Source organism: Mesoplodon bidens, assembly GCF_964165515.1.
Source record: "Mesoplodon bidens genome assembly, chromosome: 3".
NCBI classification, from domain to species: Eukaryota; Metazoa; Chordata; class Mammalia; order Artiodactyla; family Ziphiidae; genus Mesoplodon; species Mesoplodon bidens.
In genome coordinates, this window is record NC_138178.1 from 107,766,431 (window position 1) to 107,784,208 (window position 17,778).

The following is a 17,778-nucleotide window of genomic DNA, read 5'->3' on the forward strand; positions in this document are numbered from 1 at the left end:
TTTAAGTGGCACTTTTAAAATTTTGACTATTATTTGTTTATTACTATCATGTAGAAATACAATTGATTTTTGTATATTGATTTTGTTTCTGGTGACATTGCTATACTCACTTATTAGTTCTAAGAACTTTTATTGTATAGTCTAAAGGATTTACAGCATAGAAAATCATGTTATCTGAGAATAGAGACACTTGAAAAAATTCCTGAGAAAAGTGTATGGCCAGTACAAGCCACACTAAAAGCCAAGACTACAGCCAATGTCACTACAGTGCATTTGTTGGAGAGCTACTATAGCGTTAATTGGACATTGATACTGACCCAAACACCATCTGACAATATATGTCACTGATGACATTACTGCCACTGGATAATGGATAGCATACCACCACCAGTGGAATGACCTGCAGAATTGTTGATTTGTTACTATGTTCCCCCCAAGAGTAACATATTAACACATTTCCTAAATGAAATAGGAGGTTCATATGCTGGAAGAAGAAAAAGAAAAGATGGACAAACGTACACTAAATTTTTCTAATTTCTTTTTAAGCTGCACTATTGTCATCCTAGAATTCTTTTTATTACACTTGTAGATTATGCCTGCTCTTTCATTGATATTGCATCATGTGCATTCTTTGGTACTTTTAATGTTGGGGTGAGGCACATCTTCAAATATTTCTCATATTACAAGTGACTGATACTGCTTTCCTCTACCTTTCTGTAAGTCAGATTCCCCAAATTGTTACTCTTTTGGATGGGAGGGCTGACTCTCAGCATTTCCATTAATGGGCTTTTGGTAAGGAGGAGGAAAAGACATATGTGCTAACTTCACTGTCTGAACCAGAAACACCTAGAGGAATTCTAATATGAACTTATAACCACTCATAATAAGGAATTAGTGAAACTCCTTTGCCATGTTTGGCAAATGAATCATCTCTGGGGGGATGAACTTTCCTAAACTTTTCTGTTATATTATTTTTTTTCTGTGTTTCTCATTTTTCAAGTTTCCCACGTCAGAACTAGTATGTTGATTGTGTTCATTCCTCCTATCAGGATTCCTATAACTAATTGCATAAATGTTTAATATTCTTTCTAATTATCATTTTTAATGTTCTCATTTTAAATAACAAATTTGCTTGTTAATTAATCTCAAAATATTTCCATTGATATGGAATGAACAGTGACATTAATCAAACTACCTAGGGCAGAAAGTTAACTTAGGGCAGAAAGATAAACTTGGAGCTTGCATTATTAACCATTATTGTGTATGGTTTTCCTTTAAATCATTTTAATGTTTTAAAAGAGTGAATTTTTCTGCCAAGTTACCTGTCTTACACTCGTATAATAGTTTAAGGACAGGGAGAGCACACTTCAATCCACAGACTCCTATATTTTCAGAACTGGAAAGTACAGGGGTATCGCTCTAGCTCAGCCTCACTTTCTCACACATGCTAAACAAATCCTAGAGCTTAAATGATATGTTGATAAGTTCAACTATTATGAGAACTGTTACAAGGTTCTTCATTCTCATACCCATTGTTCTCCTAAAACTTCTAATTTCTTTACTTTTGTTAGAATACCACCACTACTGAAACAAACAGTCCATACTCTTTTAGCCTCATCAGTCCATTGCTGTATTCTGTGTTGATGTGCAAATGCCAGATCTATTAAGCATCTGAGGTAAGGTGACTAAATTCAGGTGCATATCACATGCAGTTTGACCAGTAGTATGTAACATGGTAATTTACATTTACATAAAATATTCCTGATCCAGTGGTTTTCTGAGCAGCATTAGAATCTGTGTCATGTTTACATGTTTCAGACTTTATGAATATATTATTTGCAAATGTTTGAGCAATAAGATAATAAAATTATAAAATACTTTCAGGATCCGCAAAGCACTATGTATACATAATAATTAAAACATTATAAAATTATAATAAGCAATCACCCACTAAGATAAATTCAGGGAGAAAAAGTTTAGAATAGTGTTACATAAATGTAAAGAGGATTAAATGTAAATTCAAAAAAGGACTGCAAACATGATTAAATGCAAAGACAAACACAAATCTTGCTGAACACATTTGTCTTTGGGAAAGAAATTATAAAAATGTTCGGCAGTGAAAGGAAATCGCTTATAAATCATTTCAAAATAATAATACACCCTGGATGATTTTATTATTTTTATAACTTTAAATCTGTGACCCAGTGCCTTGTATGTGCTTTCCTGTAAAGTTACAATTTAATTATGAATTGACCAAATATTAAAGAGCTGCTGTGAATCTGCTGCTGCCTCCAAATGTTAACTTTTGCTGTTTAAAAGTCTTCTAATGAAAATTGCATGCACTATCAATAGAAAAAGATTAAATACTATAGTGCAGTCAAATGAAGCAGAGAGTGGTTTTTCTCCCTGTTAAGGTTATGATTGAATTATTGTGAACTTAATATTGGTTCCAAAAGAAAATGATTTCTTTCTTTAAATATACATTACAATGATTGAATAAACAAGGTTATTCCTGGAAGTTAAGGGGTATTTTAAAACCATTAGAAATAGTTGTATATTGTGTCTTCCCTCTACTCTAAATGCCCCTTTCCCTCAACACCAACTCTGCTGTAATGTTATGAAAACACTATACAATGCTGCAGGGGAAAGAAACTGCAGCAACTTATTGGAATATTTTCTTGTACCTCTATTTCTATTTAGGCGTGTGTGTGTGGTGTTTGAGTTATTGATAAAAGAGGAGGGACATCTAAGTTCTGCTTAACTTACTTAGCTCATTACTGTCATTCACATCCCATAGGAAAACTGCTTTATGGTTCTTTATTGTCTCTGTCTCACTCATTCTTCTACTTTCTAGAATCCCTTTCAAGAATGCCACATTTCAGTATTCCACTCTTCAGCTTTCCTCTGGGAAATACCTCTCCAAGCTCTAAAATCACAGTTTCATCCTATATTTTCCTTTTCATGTCTACAGTTCTTATTCCTTAGGGCAAATTTCAGTTTTTAAAAGTTAATATTCTTACTTAACTCACTCACAGTAAAATGTGAATGTGAATAATGACTATATTGTCATGTTTAGGAATAATAATTTAATAAAAGTCTATTTATATATTCAAATAAATATATAACAGATGATGAAATTTCAGGCAAGATGCATATGGCAGGTGAGTTTGGCTCCCAATAAGATTCTACACCCCAATCGCCAGGCTGTGAATATGTTAACATATCAAAAAGAACTTTGTAGATGTAAATTTCCTAATCAGTTGAATTTAAAACAGGAAAATTATCCAGGATTATCCAGCAGCAGGGGCCCAATATGATCACATGATCCCTTAAAAGCACAAGACAAGGCAGAAAGGGAATCTAGAGAAATTCAAAGCGCAAAAAGAATTCAGTGCTCCTTTGCTTGAATTTGAAGAGTGTAATGTGTCAAGAAAACAGGGACTTAGTTCTACAACCACAAGAAGCTGAATTCTGTCAACAACCTTGAAAGAAACTAATATGGTACTCCAGAAGAGAATCATAGCCCTGAGAGGTATCCTTATACCTTAATACTACTGCACCATTCATCCGTTTAAAAATACTGCTTGTTAAAATATAAGCTATTTAAAAAATAAATCAATTAAAGCTCCAGTCCTTAAAACTTTCTAGAGGAACAGAAGAGATAAAGTACATGTTAAATGTATGGAACCACTGAAAGACAATTTTTTTCATAAAATTGCTCTGAGACCCCAGAAAAGTGAATTATTAAAGTTGGAACATGTTGGAAGGCTTCTTGGAGTAATTGGAGTCTAGGCTGAGTTGATTCAAATTTCACCATTTTATTTTATTAACGTGTACAGGTACATAATGTATACAACATTTTATTAGCACTGAGTTGGTAAAACGACATTTCAATATATTAACGTTCCATAATATTTTCCACTAAAAATATTACAATAAAAAAGTGCTTTTATTAACTAAATAATATTATTTAGAAAGGAAAACTGGTTCATGGTATCATCCTGAGATTTTTTTTTTATGGATTGATCCTCTCTTCAAGGATATAGTACAATCAAATTATTATTCAGTAATTGGGGTTTAACTGGGTACAATAGTGCTGATTTAAGCCATGCACAGAAGAAGGTGCATTAACAAATTCATGATTGCTATCCTCCCTTTTTAAAAATAAATTTATTTATTTATTTTTGGCTGCATTGGGTCTTCGTTGCTGTGCACAGGCTTTCCCTAGTTGCGGCTAGCGGGGGCTACTCTTCGTTGTGCTGTGCGGGCTTCTCATTGCAGTGGCTTCTCTTGTTGCAGAGCACAGGCTCTAGGCACGCGGGCTTCAGTAGTTGTGGCATGCGGGCTCAATAGTTGTGGCTCACAGGCTCTAGAGCATGGACTCAGTCGTCGTGGCGCACAGGCTTAGTTACTCCACGGCATGTGGGATCTTCCTGGACCAGGGCTTGAACTTGTGTCCCCTGCATTGGCAGCCAGATTCTTAACCCCTGTGCCACCAGGGAAGTCTCCCCCCCCCTTTTTTTTAATAGAGCAAATTTGCACAACACCTCAGGTCAAAAGATAAGCACAGCCAGGTTAATCTCCTACATGGTCTCCCCTACATTTCTAACTCCCACTTTACCCACCTGCCAACTAAGATAGGCATAGATACCTTTGTGTAATCTTTTCTAAATTTATCCCTAACATGTTTTTATGTGCCAACATTCATATTCATGTCTTTTGTTTTCCAATATTATCCTGACCGATGTGTTTATTCAATTCTGTTACATATAATTAAACATCTCAATGCTGAGCTGCCAACTTGTGATAGCTAATCTATATTTATTTTTCAGCATCCTCATATACTCTTTCAGAACTTTGTCACCTCTCTAGCTGGAAAGACTTATGAACAAAATGTGAAGACTAATGTTTGCAGAACAGAGGGTTTCATACTACCCATCTCCCTGGCTGCATATTTTCAAATTTTATGCCTCATCTGCTAAAATCTCTTTCAACACAAACCCCGACTGTACAGCTGTGTAAATCATGCTTTCCTGTGACCAGGTGTGCCAAGGATGACTGTGGAGATACCCCTGTTAAAGTAATCCTCCCACCAGAAGAGATACTGATAACATTGATTTTCAGATGTTGACAGGCTGGATGGCTTAGAAGCCAGATAGTTTAAGATTGTTCCAGAATGTTTTCATTTGAAGCATGATGACTAACAGTGTGTTATAAAGTTTGGGAACAGTAGGAGCATCTTTTCTGTGCTAATAATTACTGGAAAGCATTGTCCTTTGCAGACTCAGGAATCCTTAACACATAGGCTGCTCTTACCCTGCTAAGATTTTCCTGTTTTCCTTTTGCTGATGCTGAAAAAACAAATAATAAAAATCATAGTTTTCTGTCTAATGAGCATCAATTACTCAACAGAATCAAAAGAAGACATTCATTTTTCTTTTCTTTTTTTTTTTTTTGTGGTATGCGGGCCTCTCACTGTTGTGGCCTCTCCCGTTGCGGAGCACAGGCTCTGGACGCGCAGGCTCAGAGGCCATGGCTCACGGGCCCAGCCGCTCCGCGGCATGTGGGATCTTCCCCGTCTGGGGCACGAACCCGCGTTCCCTGCATCGGCAGGCAGACTCTCAACCACTGCGCCACCAGGGAAGCCCAGTGTTTTGCATTTTTGTCATCCTAAAAGGTGTGTGGTGGTATCTCACTGTTGTTTTAACTTGCATTTCTCTGATGACGTATGATGTTGAACATATTTTCATATACTTGTCGTTTGTGTGTCTTCTTCGGTAAGATGTCTGTTAAGGTCTTTGACCCATTTTTTAATCAGATTGTTTTCTAAAGGCTGAGTTTTAAGAGTTCTCTGTATGTTCAGAATAACAGTCCTTTATCAAATTTATTTTTTGCAAATATTTTCTCCCAGTCTGTGGCTTATCTTCTCATTTACTTCATAGTGTCTCTCACAGAACAGATTTTTATTTTAATTAAGTCCAACTTATCAATTATTTATTTTACTGATCATGCTTTAGATGTATCTGAAATGTCATCACTAAACCCATTTTCTCCTACCTTATCTTCTAGGAGATTTATAGTTTTGTGTTTTACATTTAGATCTATGTTGTGAAAGGTGTAAAGTCTGTGTCTGGATTCATCTCTAGGCATGTGGATATCTACTTGTTCTAGCACCATTAGTTAAAAAGACGGTATTTTCTCTGTTGTACTGTGTTTCCTCCTTGGTCAAAGATCAGTGTTTTACTTGAAACCCTGCATAATAATTAGTCGAATCCATTTCATCTGCCTTTCACTAATCAAGGTCATTTTAAGACTTGCCTGTGCTCCAAGAGGCAAGCAGCCTAAACAATAAGACATTTGCCTGAGTTGTTTTCCAGAAACTTGAAGTCAGCTGTGTCTAGTTGAAGCTGAGCTGGTTAAGACCGGACAGAACCACTGACCCTACAACTGGGCATGCTCTGTGACCTTTTGAACGTGCAGAGGCCTGTAGCTTGGTTATGTCTGTGTGCAGAACGATTACTGCACCTTTCCCCACGCCTCAGACCACCCAGCTTCTTTGTTATCCATAAATACCCGGAGCTCCTTACCTTTAGGGAGGCAAATTTGACAGTAGTTCTCCAGTCTCCTTGGCCTTGCGGAGAAACTTTCTCTTTGCTGCAAACCTCGGCGTCTCACTGTTTTGGCTTGCTGTGCACGGAGCGAAACCAACCTGGTTTGGTAACATACTTTTAATTGTTTCTCTTTATTTGTTTTCTATATGCAAAATACTACTGTGTCTTCATGTTTTTTCTATAATTTAAACTTAGTTTAAACTTGCTACTGCATTAGCAGTAACTAATGCCAAATATAAATAATTTTGCTCCTTAGCTTTTTAGAAGTTCCTTCTAAATTCACTGATCTTTTAAGTTCAGTACAGCAGCTAATTAATGGAAGCAGAAGCTAACCATACCTAAAAGGAGAAGAGTCTTATATTTCAATGAAGATGCAAATATTGATTACAATTTTGAAGTAACACAATATTTCTGAGTTGAAACTGTACTATAACCTGAAATGTTGAATGTCTGAGACTGAGGAATGAGCGAAAAAATGATGAGGGTTGCCGAATTTTCATACAATGGTAGGAGGGAAGCCTCTCTCTCTACATGCATTTTAAATTGGTAGTGGGAGACCAAACATATTTGTATTTTGATATCATCCAATGTGAGATGCTTGTTCAACACTGCACTAGTAAACTAAATGTGGTAATTTCAGTCAAAGTTAACAATGTCAGATATGGTATTGGGAACAGAGAAAGTGGCTGAGAGAGAATGCATTCTCAAGATTGTTAAAAATAAAAGTAAAAATAGTGAAATATGTGGAAAAAAGATTGTGTAGGAGTCAATAGACTTAGGTTCTAGAACCACGTTGCTCTCACTTAAAGTTATCTGTCTCTTTTATTTGTTTTATTTCTTCAACCATAAAATGGAGAATGAATACGTAGTTATTTTTTCTCTTCTTCAACTTGAAAATTCCAAGCTTCTAGTACAAGAAAAGTCAAATACAATTCTGGGTTAATCTGGTTCAATTAGCCAGCTTTAGTGACTCATTTAAACACATGTTTACTTGAAATTAAATGCATTTTAATAAAAACATATGTAAGAAATTTAAATCTTAAGTGGACTATAAAAGCTGACTTTTCCCACTATTTTTCTTTTAAAAGAAAATCAATAATAAACACACATGCAAATGATTGTAATGATTTGAATGCTCTACAAATTTGTGATTTTATATTCTGCATTTTTGAAATCCAACTCAAGTACTTGGAATTATAGGATTTTAGAATTAATAGGGGCATTTTAATTCCATACTTATCCCAACCTCAATTTAGGAAAGTGTAAACTGTGGTCCAGAGAACTTAAATGATTTGTACAGGGTCACACAGCTAATTTATGGCACAGCTGGAAGAATTAGCTAGATTTCCTGATCTTCAGCCCAGTGACCTTTCCACAATAAGCTTAAAGTCCTTAGCAATTAGTATTGCTTCAATAATCCATTGATAAGACATTTAATGCTTATTTGACAGAAATAAGTTTTGACACACATTGATTCATTTTATGCTTTAAACATCCCTGCAAGGTTATTATCAGTCTCTTTTGTGTGTGTGTGTGTGTGTGTGTGGTACACGGCCTCTTACTGTTGTGGCCTCTCCCGTTGCGGAGCACAGGCTCTGGACGCGCAGGCTTAGCGGCCATGGCTCACGGGCCCAGCCGCTCCGTGGCATGTGGGATCTTCCTGGACCAGGGCACGAACCCGTGTCCCCTGCATCGGCAGGCAGACTCTCAGCCACTGCGCCACCAGGGAAGCCCTATCATTCTCAATTTTATACACACACTAGAACAGATTAAATAATATGCCCAAGGTCATATAACTAATAAGGGGTGAAGTGTGAATTTGAAGAATCACTTTTGCCTGACTCCAGATCCCAACCTGTTTCAAAGCATTATGTTAACTTCTTCAAGTTTCCATTGAGCATTAGTATTATAACTATTCTGAGGGCACCTTATTTTTGTCTTTCACATTAGTCTTTATCAGGGCTGAGTAATAATCCAAATTTATCATGATTATTTTCTAGTACTGCTCTATCATGAGACTTTCCTTAAAGTGAGGTTCACATTAGGATATGTGCAATAATGAATGGGGTGCATATATAAATTATCAAGTAACCTTTACAATTGATTACTCTAAAAGTGATAAACTCATTTCATGCTTTAAACATATTTTTATTGTATTTGTGTGTTTGCATACACATATGAGAATTGTACTGATAATCTTCTTCTCACCCTATCAAGATGGTCTTAAATGCTGATCCAAGGTCCAATGTATAACTTCTCCGAGAATGCTAGCATCAACTTTCAGAATAAAACGTTGTCACTAGGGTTTCCCTGGTGGCGCAGTGGTTGGGAGTCCGCCTGCCGATGCAGGGGACACAGGTTCGTGCCCTGGTCCGGGAGGATCCCGCATGCCGCGGATCAGCTGGGCCCGTGGGCCATGGCCGCTGGGCCTGCGCGCCCGGAGCCTGTGCTCCGCAACAGGAGGGGCCGCAGCAGTGAGAGGCCCACGTATCGCAAAAAAAAAAAAAGTTGTCATTAGAGGCATTTCTCAATGCCTTTCTACTGCATTTCTGAATTAACAACAAATGCAGATTTTTCTTTGATGGCTCTTTTATAGCTGCATGCAGCTGGAGAAAAACTAACTGCCAAGGGAACTCAATTTTCTTTATCATCAATTTGACATTGGTTAACAGATGGCTTCTGGATACCATGGTAGTCTTCATAATTTGTCTTTTTATGTAGTGCTGCAGATACTCTTGGTTAATTGCCTGATTATTACATTTAATTCTTTGTCAACAACATACCTCATTGTTTTGGAACATATCCTAGGATATAGGTTATAAAAGGCAGATATTTGAGTGTTGAACTTCTACCATGCCTTTAAAACATAAAGCAGAATAATAAAGGTAGGCAAATACGTTCAAATATCCCCGTCTTAAAATGCAGGATGCTTTTTCTGAAATATGCCATTTCTCCAGAATACAGTTGATTTTCAAGAGCTAATACAAAAGGTAGAAGAAAGGAGATCTACCAAAAAAAAAAAATTGGAAATAAATTCAGAGACATTTTAAGGTAAAACATCTTTTTTTTTGCTATACGCGGGCCTCTCACTGCTGTGGCCTACTCCCGTTGCAGAGCCCAGGCTCCGGACGCGCAGGCTCAGTGGCCATGGCTCACAGGCCCAGCCGCTCCACGGCATGTGGGATCTTCCCGGACCGGGGCACGAACCCGTGTCCCCTGCATCGGCAGACGGACTCTCAACCACTGCGCCACCAGGGGAGCCCTAGGGTAAAACATCTTTGCAATTCAATATTAACCTAAGGTTAACTGCAACTGAAGTCTTTTTTTCTTTTTTTAGAATTTAAGTTGAATTTAAATGTTATACTTGGGATAGTGAAAATTTTTCCACTGTTTCAAAGGGTATGTAAAAATCAGCTTACAGTTGATTGAATCTTTGGCATTCCTTAAAATGCAAATGTGAACCCTTTCTCTGACTGCTTTGATAATTCAAAGAAATGAACAAACTTTAAAAATATATAGGGTTTGAGGAAGCTAATTCAATCAGAAAATATTGCATACAGTATTACACATACATGCATTCTTGTACATATATAAAGAGGAGAGTTCCATACATGATAAGAGAATTCATTTATCATTATAGTATTACCTTATGTTATCAATTCTGACAGTAGTATATTGACCACCCAAACATACCAATTAAAACAATTATTAATTTTTTATTTTAATCCTAGTTTTTTATTTTCATTTACTGATTGTTAAATGGTAAGGCTAAAGCTTTCTCAAAAAATAACACAGAATTAAAATTTTACTTACTATTGTACTTTAACAAAATAAATTACTCATTTCCTTCTTTAAGCATTTAAATAGATTAAAAAATGGGCTCAATGGAATCAGAAAACCCTCAAAATAGTACTTTGCTGCCATTATGATAGAAGATCTGAACTATTGCTAATAGTGAATATTCTATTGAAGTTTATGCTGCCACCTATGGGAAATGAAAATTCTTAGCAATTAATCTAAAATGTAGACATTTCTGTTGCCAATTATGAAAAAAAATGGAAACTTCTAAGTTGATTTTATTACTGTTTAACTGTCAAAGAAAGGTCTATTTGGAGAAAGCTGTAAATTCTTAGCTGTTCCTTAGAAAACCCAGATTTAGAAATTGAGCTACATAATCCACAAGGCTCATTTCTAAGGAATGTCTTCAGTATCAGAGCAGTATATTTGCAATTAAGTAATTAAAAATAGTACAAAGAGAGTTAACTATTCATTGTGAAATCTTATGTAAGATTTTGATTACATAAGATTTTGATTTGTATCTTGATTTAATAATGCTTCTATTGTCTTCACACCCCTTTCTTTTCACTTCTGCCCTTTTAACATATACCATCTTTTTCAAAGTGATGAGCAAATGAAACCATTTTATAGCCTCTAGCTTGCCGATATAATAATGTAGTAGAATGGAAAGAGAAAAGCTTGGATTAGAGGAAGTCTTTGGTTAAAATTCATGCTCTGACACTTGCTACTTGTGTCACACAAGGAAAATAACTGAGTCGTTATCAGAAAATAGCACTGGTAGTACCTATTTTATAGGAATGCCATAAGAAATACTATATGGAAATATAGTGCTTAACAGAATACAAAATTGTCTCAATAAATATTTTCTTTCCTTCCAAAATATAATCTCTGTTATGTCAACTAGATCCAGAAAAACGGAGTCATAACTCATCCTGTGGCTTTCTTTTAATCAATAAAATATGGGAAAGGTAATGAGATGTCACTCCCATGATTATGTTATGTAAGACTCCCTTGCTGCTTTTGAAGAAGTAAATAACCATTTTGGGAGGCCCAGTTCACAAGGAACTGAGGGAGGCCTCTAGGAGCTGAAGGCACCTTCCAGCCAACAGGGAGCAAGAAGTCAGTTCCCTTAGTCTATAATCACAAAAAAATGAAGTCCTTCATCATTTCAAGTGACTCTGGAAGTAGAATTTTCCCTAGTCTGTTCTCCACATGAGAACACAGCCTTGCTCATTACATGAACAACATTCTTCCAGAGGACCCAGTTAAGATATGCCTAGATTCCTGATTCACAGACACTGTAGGATAATAAATTTATGTCTTTTAAGCTGCTAAGTTTATGCTAATTTATTATGCAGCAATAGGAAAACTAATCTAGTGAAATAGAGATTTAAAATTTATTTATTTTAAGCTTTTTCTAATATTTGTCATGTACAAAGGTGAAATTTTTTATTGGTCTTTGGTTTTAAAGAGATTTGAAAGCTAATGCAAGAAACTACCATACTGTGTACATTGTCTTAAATTTCATGGACTATCTGTGTGAACTGAATAAAAAGGGAAGCAATGAACCCAGCCAGTGGAAGACTATTTTAATAAGCTTAGGTTCTTATGCAGTATTGCTGCCAACTGGCCATATATTACAGAAACTACTTTTTTCTATACCCTTAACTTACACATTTCAGATTTCAAGTTACATTTTTTAGATACATGCACTTTATGATTTGTGTGGGTTTTCTCTTTCGTAATGGTGCCTGGTGATTTTCAAACCTGGCTGATCACAGAAATCATACCCAAAGTTTATTATTCTTCTTCTCATTATTGTTGATGTTATTATTTTCATCATTATCAACTAGTTGTCATCTCTGGATATTCTGATTTAGTAAATTTTGGATGTGGTTATGGAATCTGTGTTACAATAACTTCACAGATTATTCAGATCAACTTGATTGGGAAACAATTTAGGTATTTTATTTATACACATATAACACTGTAAGATAATGGTATTCAATTCACTGTAAGCTACATGATAGAGAAAGCAATCACTCTGGTTGTAGACTATCCGAAAAGGCAATTGCAAATGAAAACAGTTAAGAAATCTTCATTTAACCTTTGATTCTCCTGTCTCATTTGTTCTATTTTTATTGATTCTTGCTCTGGAGGTTACTTTTGTGTCCTTAACAAAGCACGTATTCTCCTTGTCCCCTATCCAGAAATCCTCCTCCTTCCTTTAGAAGCTCTGATGCTGGGAAGACATGAGAGTTCCTCTTTGGAAATGTTTAAAGTCATCAGCCAAGGTTGGAGCATGCAGGTAAGTGTTTCCAGTTTTCCTTTCTTGTTTTTGACTTCCTATTCTCCTGGGTGGATCAAACCAGGGAGATGACAGCATCATCTGGTATCCTGATGTAATTAAGTTCTTTAGCTATATTTCCGATTCAAAAGTTGCTTTTGACTTATGCATTGTTAACTTATGTTAATTTTTTTGACATCACATTCTTCAGACCTAGCAAATGGTGTCTGTACTTTGTTATAAATATGCAATGTGTTGGCTATACATGACCAGGAAATGAAGATGGTAGTGGCTGTTTTTTAGTTTTTGAGACTGAAGCAATTATAAGAGGATCTAACCTCAAATATAAGAGGACTGTAGCTGCCTTCCTCTCATCTTCCCTAATTCTTTTAAATAGGTAGCTAGCTAGCTAGAATTCACATACCGTAAAATTTACCCTTTCAAAGTATATAACTCATTGGCTTTTAGTATATTTAGAGTTTTGCAATTATCACTGCTATCGAATTTTAGAACATTTTTTTGCCACCCCCAAAAGAAACCCCATATCCATTACTCACTTTCTGTCTCCCAAGTCTCTGACCGCAAATCTACTTGCTGTCTCTATGGATTTTACTATTCTGGAAATTTCATATAAATTGAATCATACAATATGTGTTCTGTTGTGACTGGCTTATTTTACTTAGGATGTTTTCAAGGTTCACCTATATAGCAGCATGTATCAGTACTTCATTCCATTTTGTGGCAGCATAATATATTGTATGAGTACACCACATTTTGTTTACCCATTCATTAGTTGATGAACTTTAGGTTGTTTCCACTTTTGGATCATTATAAACAATGCCTCTATGAACAGTCATGCACATGGTTTTTAATGTACATATTTTTTTCATTTACCTTGGGTATATACCTGGGAGTGAAATTGCTGGTTTATATGGTAACTTTATGTCTAACATTTTGAGGAAATGCCAAAATGTTTTCCAAAGTGGCTGCACCATTTTACATTCCCATCATCGAAATATGAAGTTTGTAATTTCTCCACATTCTTGTTTACACTTGTTATTGCCTGTCTTTTTTATTTTAACCATCTTAGTGGGTATCTCAGTGTGGATTTCATTTGCAATCCCCTAATAACTAATGATATTAGCATCTCTTATGCAGTTATTGGCCATTTGTCTTATCTTTTTTGAAAGAACATCTGTTCAAAACCTTTGCCTGTTTTTTAATTGGGTTGTCTTTGTATTGTTGAGTTCTAAGAGTTCTTTTTATATTCTGGATATAAATTTCTTATCACATTCTTATTTATTTATTTATTTATTTATTTTTTGCTTTATAACAAATTAAATCAGTTATACATATACATATGTTCCCATATCCCCTCCCTTTTGCGTCTCCCTCCCACCCTTCCTATCCCACCCCTCCAGGCGGTCACAAAGCACCGAGCTGATCTCCCTGTGCTATGCGGCTGCTTCCCACTAGCTATCTACCTTACGTTTGGTAGTGTATATATGTCCATGCCGCTCTTTCACTTTGTCACAGCTTACCCTTCCCCCTCCCCATATCCTCAAGTCCATTCTCTAGTAGGTCTGTGTCTTTATTCCTGTCTTACCCCTATGTTCTTCATGACATTTTTTTTTCTTAAATTCCATATATATGTGTCAGCATACAGTATTTGTCTTTCTCTTTCTGACTTACTTCACTCTGTATGACAGACTCTAGGTCCATCCACCTCATTACAAATAGCTCAATTTCATTTCTTTTTATGGCTGAGTAATATTCCATTGTATATATGTGCCACATCTTCTTTACCCATTCATCCGATGATGGACACTTAGGTTGTTTCCATCTCCGGGCTATTGTAAATAGGGCTGCTATGAACATTTTGGGACATGTCTCTTTTTGAATTATGGTTTTCTCAGGGTATATGCCCAGTAGTGGGATTGCTGGGTCATATGGTAGTTCTATTTGTAGTTTTTTAGGGAACCTCCATACCGTTCTCCATAGTGGCTGTACCAATTCACATTCCCACCAGCAGTGCAAGAGTGTTCCCTTTTTTCCACACCCTCTCCAGCATTTATTGTTTCTAGATTTTTTGATAATGGCCATTCTCTTATCACATTCTTGATGGTGTCATTTGAATCAGGAAAGAAATTTCATTTTGATTAAATCCAATTTACTTACCTTTTCTTTTGTTACTTATGATTTTGGTATCATCTGTAAGAAACCATTGTCTAATCTAAAATCACAAAAATGTCTGTGGTTTCTTCTAAGAGTTTTATAGTTTTAGCTTTTTTCATTTAGGCCTGTGATCCATTTGTAGTTAATACTTTATATGGTGTGAGGTAGGTGGTCCAGATTCATTCTTTTGCATGTTGGTATGCAGTTGTCCTCGTACAATTCAGTAGTTCAGAAGACTATTCTTTCCCCTATTGGATTGTCTCAGCACCTATGTCAAAAATCAATTAGCCATAAATTAATCTATATGTTACCCTTCCTGTATTTACCACTTATATGTTCCTTTATATATGTACCGTACTCTCTTGATCACTCTACCTTTGTAGTAAGTTTTAAAATCAGATCGAGTGAGTCCTCCAGTTTTGTTCTTCTTCAAGATGATTTTCGCTATTCTGGGTCCCTTGAATTTCCTTATAAACATTAGGATCAATTTGCCATTTCTTACAAAAATGCAACTGAGATTTTGATAAGGATAGCTTTGAATGTATAGATGAAGTTTGGAAGAACTGACTTATCAATATTGGGTTATTTAATCCATGAACATAGATTATCTTATTTATTTAGATCATCTTGATTTCTTTCCTCAGTGTGCTATATATACTTTTCTGCATACAGATACCATGCATACTTTTTAGGTTTACACTTAAGTATTTCATTTCTTTGGATGATATTGTGGTTGATTTTTTTTTTAATTTCAAATTCCAATTACTCATTGCTGGCATATATAAAAGCAATGAACTTTGTATATGGACAGTGTATCCTGGGACCTTGATATAATTACTTAGTTCCAAGAGTTTGAAGATTCTTTGGAATTTTCTACATAGACAGTCATGTTGTTTGCAAATAAAGACTGTTTTATTTCTTTTCAAACTACATATTTTAAAGTTATTTTTATAGTCTTTGTGCCATAGCTAGAACTTCTTATACAATACTGATTAGGAATGGAGAGAGAGGTGATTACTGAATTGCTCTCTAGAAGGGAAAGCCTCTTACCATTAAGTAAGATGTTAGCTGTGTTTGCTATCAGTGTTATAATTAGTTTAATATGCTACTGAATCTTGTTTGCTCGTATTTTATTGAGAATTTCTGCATGTATGTTCACAGGAGTATTGGTGTTTAGCTTTCTTTTCTTGTGATGTTTTTTGTCTGGTTTTAGTATGGTCATATTGACCTAGTAGAATGAGTTGGGAAATATTTCTTTCTATTCTTTTATTTGGAAGATTATGTGAAGAATTGATGTTGATTTTTCTATAGATGTTTAAGATTCACCAGTTAACCATCTTGACATAGGCTTTTCTCTGTGGAAAGTTTTTAAATGACAAATTTAATATCTTTACTTGTTACAGTTTTTTTCAGGTTTTATATTTTATATTGAGTCACTTTTAGTAGTCTGTTTCTAGGAAAATTTCCTTTCTACTTTGTTGGCATATAGTTGATCACAGTATTCTTATAATTCTTTTTACCTCTATAAAGTGAGTAGTGACAACTCCTTTCTAATTACTTATTTTAGTGATTTGATTTCTCTCTCCCATTCTTTCTCTCTCTCTCTTTGGTTCAGTGTAATGAAAGATTAGTGACCCAACTTTTGATTCCATTGATTTTTCTCTATTTTTTTTCTATTCTCTATTTATTTCCACTATAATTTCTATTATTTCCTTCCTTATACTTGCTTTGGGATTAATTTGCTTTTTTACTAGTTTCTTAATGTGGATGGTTAAGTTGATTAGATATCTTTCTTTTTTATTAATAAGTATTCATAAATATAAATTCTCTCCATGCACAGTTTTAACTGAATCCCTTAATTTTGGGCATGTTGTATATTCATCTTCATACATCTCAAAGTATTTTCTAATTTTTCTTTTTCTTCTTTAACCCACTGGAAATTTAATAGAGCATTGTTTAATTTCCACATATTTGTGAAGTTCTATAGTTTGCATCTGTTATTTCTAATGTTATTATATTGTGGTAATAAAACACACTTTTCATGATTTCTGCCATTTTAATTTTATATAATTAATATGACTTTACATTTATTAAGGCTTGCTTTATGGCCTAACATATGGTCTATACTAGAGAATGTTCTATGTGCACTTAAGAACACGTTTACCTCTGTCATTGGGTGGAGTGTTTTTTAGATGTCTATTAGGTCTACTTGGTTTATAGTGTTGTTCAAGTCTTCTGTTTCCTTGTTAATCTTATGCCTAGTCTTGCTATCCATTATTCAAAGTGGGGTGTTGAAGTTTCCAACTATTATTGTTGAATTATCTATCTATCCCTTCACTTATGTCAGTTTTTGCTTTATGCATTTTGGGGTCTCTCTTACTAAGTACATATGTGCTTATAATTGTTATGTCTTCTTAATGATTGGCCCCCTTTTTCATTGTAAAAGGTTTTTTTCTAGTAACAATTTTTATCTTAAAGTTTATTGGATCTGATATTAATGTAGCCACTTCAGCTCTCTTTTGGTTATTGTTTGCATGGTATAAATTTTTCCATTCTTTTATTTTCAGTCTGTGTCTTTGTATATAAAGTGTATCTCTTATAGGCAGGACAGAGTTGGATCATTAAAAAAAAAAATTCAGCCAATTCCTGCCTTTGGATTGGAGTGCTTAACCCACTTATATTTAATGTAATTACTGGTGAGGTAAAGTTTAGATCTGCTGTTTTGCAATTTGTTTTCTACATGCCTTATGTCTTCTTTGGTTCTCTATTCCATCATTACTGCCTTCTTTTATGCAAAATAGGCATTTTTCTTGGGTACTATATTCATTTCTTGGTTGTTTATTTTACTGTGTTTGAGCTATCTTTTTAAATTTTTGCCCTGGGGATTACAAGTAACATCTTAATTTA

The 17,778-nt window shown here is 35.1% G+C and overlaps 1 long non-coding RNA gene across 1 annotated transcript in view; it reads left to right on the forward strand.

The window, feature by feature from the left end:
* Nucleotides 1-12,671: 12,671 nt before the first annotated feature.
* The window catches only part of LOC308613579, a 63,298-nt gene continuing 58,191 nt past the window's right edge, over nucleotides 12,672-17,778 (forward strand). Inside the window, exon 1 of the long non-coding RNA XR_014015272.1 lies at nucleotides 12,672-12,717. This is a non-coding gene — a long non-coding RNA (uncharacterized lncRNA). The remainder of the gene's footprint in view (nucleotides 12,718-17,778) is intronic.